Source organism: Octodon degus, unplaced genomic scaffold (genome assembly GCF_000260255.1).
Source record: "Octodon degus isolate 3935 unplaced genomic scaffold, OctDeg1.0 scaffold00032, whole genome shotgun sequence".
Taxonomy (NCBI): Eukaryota; Metazoa; Chordata; class Mammalia; order Rodentia; family Octodontidae; genus Octodon; species Octodon degus.
The window spans coordinates 3,203,077-3,213,450 of record NW_004524608.1 but is presented as its reverse complement, the minus strand read 5'-3'; the positions used below and the strand labels follow the sequence as shown (position 1 = coordinate 3,213,450).

The 10,374-nt window shown below is 45.2% G+C and overlaps 1 pseudogene; it reads left to right on the top strand.

Annotated features, from left to right (window-relative positions):
* Positions 1-8,250: 8,250 nt before the first annotated feature.
* Positions 8,251-10,030, top strand: LOC101578746 (annotated as a pseudogene).
* Positions 10,031-10,374: the final 344 nt, after the last annotated feature.

Genomic DNA, 10,374 nt, shown 5'->3' with positions numbered 1-10,374 from the left:
CCTGGGGTTCAGCCCCAGTGTGAAAGTGGGGAGAAAATGCAAAAGCAGCAGGCTCACTACTGAGCCCATAGCCAAAGAAGTGGAAATCTGTGTTGGGATACCCACTTCCAAGTGCACGGCAGCATTACATACAACAGAGGTACAGAGTCAAATTAAGTATCAACAAGTAACTAGGCCTACAATGGAATACCACACATCTGCATCTGTATTAAAAACAAAAGGAATTCAGTCACGTATGGATAGGACCCCAGAGGATATTATGGTAAGTGCCGTGAGTCACAGAAGAACATTCTGCATGAGCTCACTTATATGGAATCTCAAATTTGAACTCCAAGTAGAATGGTGATATCCAGGGCCAAAGGGTGAGAAGCCTTGGGAAAGAGTTGATCAAAAGATACAAAACCCCAGCAAGGGCCAGGCATGGTGATGCTTGCCTGTAATCCTAGCATTCAGGAGGCTGGGGAAAGGAGGATTGCCACAAATGCGAGGCCTGCCTGAACTACGTGGACAGACCCTATCTCAACAACAACGGACTCCCCCCCCCCAAAAAAAAAAAACCCCTCAGCTAGTTAGGAGAAATAAAATCTAGGGATGTGCTGTACAACATAGTAAGTGCTTTGGTCTTTACAGATCGTTGGGAGAAGCCAAGCTTCTATCACATGCCTCTAATTCTATCTCTAGAAGGATTACCATGAGTGCCAGGCTAGCCTGAACTAAATAGCAAGACTCTGTCTCTGTAGTGGTTATTCATAGTACAAGATGCAGACATGATATCATATTGTTGTCTTCATAGTGGTTATTCATAAAAAGTTCAGAAGGATTTTTTTTTTTTTTTTTGGCCCACTCAGGATGCCTTAAGGGCAGGTCTGGTAAGGCATGAGGATCTGGGGATCAAACCAAAGAATCCTGAACCTGACTGCTTTGCTTAAGCAGGCACTTAAACAACTGAGCTAATAATGGGCAAGACCCCAAGACCCTGTCTCAACAAAATAGGGGCTGGAGAAATAGCTCAGTAGTATAAGCACTTGCCTGCAAGTGCAAGGGCCTGAGTTCAATCCCCAGTACCACAAAAACAAATAAATAAACAAATAAATAAAAATAAACATTGCTGAGAGCTTGGTAGGGCTGAGGCAGGAGGATCACGCATTGCAATCAAGCTGAGCAAAGAGCTGCACCCTCTTTCAAAACACATTAAAAGGGCTACAGATAAAGCTCTGCACTGTTGGAATGTAATCCCCACTATAAAAAAAGGAAGAGGTATTTTTTGTTTTGTTTTGTTTGGGGGGTGTTCTTCTTTGCTTTTGTTTTTGCTAAGAATATAGATTTTTAAGTGTTCTCATCACACATACAAAGTATGTGAGGTAAGGGGCTGGGGAGGTAGCTCAGAGGCATAAGCACCTACCTGGCAAGCACAAGGACCTGATCCCCAGCCCTGCATGCTGTGTCTGCCCAGGATCCCCAGGGCCCAGATCTCCAGGCGTGCTGTGCCAGCCCCAGAACAGGGTGTGGTGGCACACACCTGTAATCCCAGCACTCGGGGAGGTTGAGACAGCAGGATCATTTCAAGTTTGAAACCAGCCTGAGCTACAAAGTGAGCTCAAGGCCATCCTGAATTGTATAGTGAAACCCTGTTTCAAAAGAAAGAAAGAAAGAAAGAAAGAAAGAAAGAAAGAAAGAAAGAAAGAAAGAAAGAAAGAAAGAAAGAAAGAAAAAAGAAAAATGGTACAGTAGCATATATCTGCAGTTCTAGGTTGTTGGAGACTGAGGTAGGAGAATCATGTGAGCCCAGGAGTTTAAGCCCAGCTTTACTAACATAACAAGATCACATCTTGGGCCGGGGAGATGGCTCAGTAGAATAAGCGCTTCCCTGGAAAATACAAGGGTTTGAGTTAATCCCTGGTTCTGCCAAAAACAAACAAACAAACAAAAAAACCCACTAAGATCCCATCTCAAAAGGAAAAAAAAAAAAAAAAAGAAGGAGCAGAAGAAAGCCAAGGAAAACATATGATAATTAAACAACACTTTCAAAATACTGAAGGTAGCAGGCATGGTGTCGCATGACTATAATCAGAACTCTGGGGAGGCTGAGGCAGGAGGATCATTAGTGAGAACCTGCCCCCAAAGAAAAAACAGAAAAGGGCAGACATTACCTCACTGTACAGTGCCTGGGGTTCCCTCACCAGTAACAACAACAAAACAAAACAACAAAAACCTCTGTGAAGGCCCAGATGTTCAATTTAGCAGAAAAAATATTTCAAAGTACATTTAATAAACATTTAATGATATGAAGAAAAACATTGTACAATGATTCTATAAATAGGTAATACCGGTTGGGGGCAGGGGAGATAGCTCAGTAGAATAAGTGCTTGCCTGGCAAGCTCAAGGGCCTGAGTTCAATCCCCGTTTCCACACACACACACACACACACACACACACACACACACACACACAAAAGTGATACCAGAAGAGAAATGGAAGCTGTAAAAAAGAAATGTGTGGAGTCAGGCACTGTGACACATACCTTAATCCAAGCTATGGGGAAGGCTGAGACAAGAGGGTTGCAAATGTGAGGTCAGCCTGGGGAATTTAGTGAGACTCTGTCTCAGATTTTTTTTTTTTTCCCCCACAGTGAGTCTGTTTACTGGCTCAGTCTCTGCAGAGGGTACTTCTCTCCCACCGCCAATAAATGGATATCTCCACTACCACTACATTTTCTGTGTGTCTTGTCCAGGACACCAAGAATCGGGAAAGAAGGGCCAGCAGGATAGCTCAGTGGCCTAAAGTGCCTGCTTAGGCAGGTTTAGACAGCACAGGGACCGCAGTTTGATCTCCTGCACTACATGCTGCACCAGCCAAGTCCTCAGGGTGGGCTGAGCTGGCCATCCAAAAAAAAAAGGGAAAGAATTTCCCTGGTGTCATTTTCTTGGTGAGCCATCGTGGAGGCCCCAGAAAGCATCATGAGAAACATGCTGCAGAAACCAGAAACCCATCATTAATCTGGATCCTTCAGAATTGGAAACAATTTGACCCTGACAGGGGGGGATCACTCTCTTCCATTGCAATATTGTCTGAGTCCAACATGAACTAGGAAATGGCAAGAAATGGAGACAGAATTGCAGTCTAAATTACAACACTTCTTCAGTTAGCTCTTTTTCTGCCAAAGGCAGGAGAAAATGCTCTGAAATCTACTCTGGCTGTCTGTGATGGCACACACCTGTAACCCCAGCGCCCCAAAGGCTGATCACTGCCAGTTCAAGATCATCCTGGGCTACACAGTGAATTCAAGACCAACCTGCCCTACATAGGGAGACCCTGTCTCAAAAAACAAAAATAAGGGCCGGTCTGATAGCTCAGTGGACTAAAGCGCCTGCTTGGGCAAAGCGCAGTGGATGGCCAGGGTTCGACCCTTGGCATGCCATGCCGGCCCGGCCCCACCCCCACCCCGGAGCGCGCTGAGACGCTGATTGAGATGACCTGGTGGTGCGCGCCTTTAATCTCAGCTCCCTGTAGACCCGGTACTACAGAAAGGAAAAAAAATCCCTTGTGTTCAGGTTTTCATGGACATTTATTGGAAAACACCCCTCTGCAAAGATCCTAGAGGTATGGTACTTAACGGAGCCCCAAACAGAAGACTGGAGTAACTGAGGATCCCCCCCTCAGACCTCCACCTGTCTTAGGGGAATGAGGGTTTCCCTCACCTGTTTGAAAGGCAGCTGCACCAGGAGGTCTCCCCAGCCTCTACCTCAGCGTCTTGAGGTCAGTAAAGCAGTCCACCCCTTCAAGTGCTCAGAAACCCCATCAGCCACCGGCTCCCCAGGTGCGCTGAGCCCCCTGTCCTCCGCATGCTCCCCAGACAGCTTCAATCCCGCTCCGCTCGCAGCTCAGCCAGCCCCTCAGAGAGCTCCCAGAGGAGGGGACGCCCCAAGGCCTTGTTCCTTGTTCAGGGGCAGATACCCAACAAGGAGAAGAACTTTTAAGCTGGTCTTTTTAGGCTGAGGCAGGAGGATCACTGTAACTTTAAGGCCAGCTTTAACTTGCATAGCAAAACCCTGTCTCCAAAAACCAAACCACACCAAAACAATCAGTACCTGGAGGACGATAAATATTACAAGATAATCCCATAAACTGTGTTCTGTATTACATCTTTTCCCTTATAAACCCTGACTATAACAAAACTGGTACCAGGAATAGGGTGTTACTGTGACAATGCCTGGCTACATGGCTTAAGTGCCTTTGGAATTACTTTGGGAAGGTTTTGAGAGACTGGCCAAAGAGGCAGCCCCCACATGCTGTAAACTATATGGGAGATTCTGGTCAGAGCCTAGAAAATCAAAGCATTAATCGAAATGCTGCCAGTTATGATGAGGCTCAGAAGGGCCGGTATAGAAATATAGATATGAGACAAAAGCCTAATGTCCCAAGAAGAGCAGGGAGCAACAGACAGAGCCCAAGGAGAGCCCTTGTCTCCCACTTGTTGATAAGAGCTTTTTTTGTTGGTGCCCCCCCCTTTTTTTTTTTGATCTCTTGCTTGGGATGTTATTGGCTAGCATTTGTGTGAACCTAGTGTTAGGCAAATGGTGGAAGTCAATGGAGATAGTAGTTTGTGTTCACGTTAGTAATTGTGTACATTTTTAGCCTGTCTTTAGCCCTCAATAAATGTGAGATGTTTTTGAGGCTCTGGGCTCACTTGGAGAGAGACTAATCTCAGTGAGACCTCTAAAGCTGTATTTATCGGGTCTTTTCATCGTTTATTTCGGCACCAACCCATAACATTCAACAGCTGGCCAACTAGCTCAGCAGATTAAAGCGCCTGCAAGCAGATGCAGGGGCTGGGGATTTGATTCCTGCGTCTGCATGCCAGCCCTGCCCCCGGGGTCCACTGAAGCAACAATTGAGACTGGGCATGGTGGCGCGTGCCTGTAATCCCAGCTCTTGGGAGGCTATAAAACAGGCGAAACACAAGTCCAACCTAGTAGTGAGTAGTAGTGAGACCCTGAACACTTGGTAGACCCTTCCCTAAAAAAATACAAAAATATATATATATATATAAATATATATATATATATATATATATATATATATATATATGAGATTGAACTCAGGACCTTGCACATGACTTGCCAGGCAGGCACCTATTCCACTGAGCTATATCCCTGGTCCATATATTGGTTTTTTGGCAGGAAATTGATCTGCATTTTACTTGTGTTTATAAATATTTCTGGATGGCAGAAAAATTTCAATGCAATCTATGGTTGGGATGGTGGCATGGTTATGATTGAAGGTTTTTAGCCAGATCTATGTTGGAAATTAAGAGCAAAGAACCAGAAAGGTGATTCAAAGCCTTTTGCCAGAGGAACGGCTCTAATGGAGCCGTGGATTGCATGGATGAAGCCGGAGCAAAATGTGATGATTGCGAAGGTGCAGCTTAATGAAGAAATGACCCAAAGCCTTTCACCAGAAGTGTATTTGAAATGCAGGAGATCCCTTGGGGGGCATTTCTTAGCGTTGCCTCACCCTGTTGTCAGAGGTTAATGGAAAGCAAAGATGGTAATTGTAATAGTTCCTATAAATATGATTTTAATGTAGTTTTTAGATATGTTTTTCAAGTCAGGTTATTTTGTCAAAATAGTGTCATTTTCATCTTGAATACCCTTTGAATATTTGCTTTTGGTGTGGAAATGAGTGCAATAGGAATGGTATGCATGTAATTGTTATATTAATCAAGATCAAGACTTGTTAACTTTGCACAAATCTGACCCTGGGGACTATGGTTTAAGGAAATGTTGACTAGGGGACTAGGGGTGGACTGTGGTGGATTATTAACTATGGTCAATTTTTCTTTTTTTTTCTTTTTTTTTTTTTTGCGGAACTGGAGATTGAACTCAGACCCTTGCACTTGCCAGGGAAGCGTTTATTCCACTGAGCCATCTCCCCCGCCCCCAATTATGGTCAGTTTGTAACAGCTGACCTGAATCGTTGTGATGCTGGGTGTGGCTAGCTCACCTGAAGATTGTTACCAATAACAAAAAAAGAACTGGAGGGGAAGATGGTGGGCTTTTGATTCTCATGGAGAAGCTTGTTGTGCTGGTTTTCCTGATATGAACTCAGCTGTTGTCATCATTGGGGGAACTCAGGTTCTTGCTGTCACTGAGGATGGCTGCAGTTCTCTTCTGAGGAGCTCTGGTCCTTACCTTGAGTGTCAGCTCCTGGCTCCAGTGCAGATCCCTCAGCCTGCTGGCACAGATCCTTCATCTTCTCAGGGCTCAGGGAAGGAGAGTTAGTAATGACTTTCTAGCTTCACTACTGACCTTTGGGCCTTCCCAGTGCAGATCTTTGACACAGACTTGCATGAGACGTTGTCATGAGCTCTAGGCCTCCAGTTGGACTCATAGAAAACATTGTGGACTCTAGGTCCTCAGCTGGACTTGTGCAGGACATTGCTGCGGGATTCAGGCCCTTAGCTAGATTCTTTAGGTCTCTGGTGTGTGACATATCTCCTGCACTCTTTTGCATTGGACTCTGGATAAATATTATATAGTAATACTATAAATTATACATCTTCTATTAAATCTTTTCCCTTATAAACCCTGACTACAACAGCAGCTATTCAACAATATCTTGCCAGTTCCAGGCCCAAAAGGATCAACCCTGAAGAGCAAGTGCTCATTAAAGCAAAAAAAAAAAAAAACCCTCTCATGGATCAATTGAAACAAAAATAGAAGACCCCATTCCTCAACCTTGCCATACCCAATACAGTAAAGGTGGCAGGAATCCATGGAGAGACTCACCTTTCAGGATACAGCCAGCCCCACTTGGATGGTCTCAGGCAAAGGACCATGCAAAGGAAGGAAGTAATTCCTGCGGCCCTCTGGAAGATCCATGGCTCTTCTTCAAATAGCAAGACTCCAGTTCTGCTCAGGGGTCAGGGAAGTGGAGTCAGTAGTGACCCCGATCCACCATGGCTTCGATGGGCACCTGTGCTAGGACTCCTGCTTTTAATTGGATCCATTATGTGGGTAACCTTGCTAGGCTCTTAGGCTCTTGGTAGTTTATCTAATATCCCTCTTCACCATGTTTCCCTCTCCACAGGAAGCATGGAAATAAAACCCCTTACAAAACTTGCCCAATGGGGGCCAGGGAGATGGCTCAGTAGAATAAGCACTTGCCTGGCAAGTGCAAGGGCCTGAGTTCAATCCCTGGTTCTGCAAAAAATAAAAAAAAATTAAATAAATAAATAAAAAACTTGCCCAAGCCTGGGTGCAGTGGCACACACTTAGAATCCCAACACTCAGGAGGTGGAGACAGGAGGATTGCTGGAGTCTCAAGGCCAGCTTGGGCTATAAAGTGATGAACTGTATAGTGAGACCTGTCTCAAAAAACAAACAAACAACAAAACGGTCTCCAAATAACAGAAAACACTATCTCTAATTGCTGGGTCTGTCATCATCTACCTTTTAAAACAGCTTAGGAAACACCCTAACCCGTTCCTCATACTTGGGTCTGCCACCACAATGTAGAAGTAAGGTTTGTCCACTCAAGGCTTCAAAGCATTCTCCAGGGACGCTCCAGACTACAGCCCATGACTCTGCTGACAAATTCACCAAGCTTCTGTCCGCTGCACAGGCAGCCCGATGCTTCCTGACACGTAGACACTCACGCTTTTCTTAGTGTCCTCTGATGGGCGCAGCCTAGCCAGTGAGCCCCAGAATCCCAAGGTAGTCAGGGAGCACAAGGGCCCCAGTGGGTGGGGCCTACAGACCTTCCTGCAGAAAGCAGCTATAAGAAAAAAAGAGACCTCCACCCTCAGCATCTCAGAAAGAACTCTGGCCAAAGCCGTGGATAAACTCTGTCAGTCGTGGAGACCCAGGGCATATGCGCAGAGCACAGGACTCAGGGTGCCTCTGTTGTTTTTTTGTTTGGTTGGTTGGGTTTTTTTTGGCGGAATCGGGGATTGAACTCAGACCCTTGCGCTTGCCAGGGAAGCGCTTATTCCACTGAGCCATCTCCCCCGCCCCTGTTTTGTTTTGTTTGAGACAGGGACTCACACATAAGTAGCCCAGGCTAGCCTTGAACTTCCAGCAAAATTCCTGCCTCAGCCTCCTGAGTGTTGAGATGATGGGGGTTGGCCACCATACTGGGAAATCAAGAATTTTTTCGATTTTCTCCTTCACACTTAAAAACAGAGTAATCAGTTGTAGTCCTTTTGCAGTTTCCTGTGTCTGGCTCTGCTTGTAACACTGGGAAAGGAAAATGGCCCTACTGTGCTACAACTAGGGCTGCGCTCAGCACTTCCATCTGAGACCAGTTCTGATGATTCTTATACGTATCTTGCTGCTGTTCGCTGTTCCACTCTTTCATGATGCATTAAAGGGCTGCACTTGCTGTAAAAGAACAACTGATGGGGCTGGGGAGATGGCTCAATGGAACAAGCGTTTCTCTGGCAAGCACAAGGGCCCGAGTTCAATCCCTGGTTCCGTAAAAAAAAAAAAAGAACAACTGATTTTTCTGACTTCTAAGGATTGTAAGCTGTACAAAAGGTGGGCATAACAGTGAGAAACCACCAGAGCAGAGCAAGCCAGAAGTTGAAAGTACTGAGAAGAAAGAACTGTCTGAATTGCAACCCAGGTTTCAGGGATATATCATTCCAGCACCAAAACCAGGAGAAGCAACAAAAAGACAAAGCTCAGCTGAACTAAGGACAGGTTTGGAATTAAGGATAGCTGCCTCTCTAAAACCAGCACTCGGGGCCCAGGGCGATAGCTCAGTAGAATAAGTGCTTGCCTGGCAAGTGCAGGATCCTGAGTTCAATCTTTGGTACTGCTAAAAAATAAAAATAAAAAAATAAAATCAGGGGCCAGGGAGATGGCTCAGTGGAATAAGCGCTTCCCTGGCAAGCTCAAGAGCCTGAGTTCAATCCCCGGTTCCGCAAAAAAAAAAAAATCAGCACTTGATAAACTTATAATGAGGAAGATAAAAGTGATAAAATTAAGGTTGGGAACTCATGTAAAAAATAGAGGATTAAAAAAAAGAAAAAAAAATGGAGGTTGTTTAAAGAAATATCAAGGTCTACAGAGATTAGAAGTCTGCGTATATCATTCTGGAGTACCTATTTTCCATGAGGGGATGAAATATTGGAGAAGGGCTGGCCAAATAGCTCAGCGAACTAAAGCGCCTGCTTAGGCAGAGCGCAGCGACTGGGGTTCCATTCCTAGTTTGTCAAGCCAGCGCCGCCCCCAGGGAGACAGCGAGTGTGTGTGGCCAGCTCAGCCCACCAGGGGGCGGGGCTGGCATGTGGTGCTGGGGGATTGAACCGCGGTCCCTGTGCTTTGCTAAGCTTGTTTTAAGTAGGTGCCTTAGACCACTGAGCCATCTCACCAGCTCCTAGACCCACCTTTAAAGCAGCCTGAAGTATCAAAAAAAAAAAATTTCTTCTCAAATTTGAGAGGTGAAACCATGTAGACCCTGTACTATATGTATATATATGTGAAAAACCTCTGATTTTAATACATCCTTAGCCCAAGAAGGTTATACACCAGGGAAGCATGTGGGGACTAAAAAGGATGCTGGGAAAAAAAAAAGTTGTTCTATGTAGACATGACTGGGGGTGAAGTCACCATTTCAGTATAGGCTAAAAATTCACTTCATGACCTTAGTGGAGTAGAAGCAAACAGTACTTCATTAAATATGCACATCGTGGGGTGGCGAGATAGCTCAGCAATCTAAAGCACCAGCTCAGGCAAGCTTAGGCAAGCGCAGGGACCTCAGCTGGATCCCCAGCACCAAATGCCAGGCCAGCTACTCAGACACACAGACACACACGCACGCACATGCACATTCTTAATGAAGGAGAGAAAAAATTTCAGCCAAACATGAAATTATGGGGTGTGATTGATGTAAAGCCATGTTCCACAGCAATGTAACTACAAAGTTTGAGATCTCCAAGAGAAAAGCTGAACCTTTGCAGTGGGCAAGCCTTAAACTGCCTGTACCCAATACACACGAAAAACAAAAAGAAGATACTACAGATTGAGTGGGGGGAAAAAATCTGTTGCCTGTTTCAGAAATCTTGATGTGTGAAGTTATGGCTTCCTGATATAATCTTTTATTGTTGTTGTTTTGTTTGTGAATCTTGCATTTCAGGGTCAACATTAGGTTTTTGGTTTTTTGGGGTTTTTAAAAATTTTTTTTGGTACAGAGACTACAGGGTCTCATTACACAGATGTGACTTGTAGTGATCCTTCCTGTTTTTCAGCCTCCCAAGTGCTGGGATTACAGGCACGCATCACCATACCCAATCTCATTTCCTGTCTCAGGGTGCCCCTGGAGTGGGACTGGCAGAGGAGGCTGAGGATTGGACCCGGCCTTGTGTCTGCC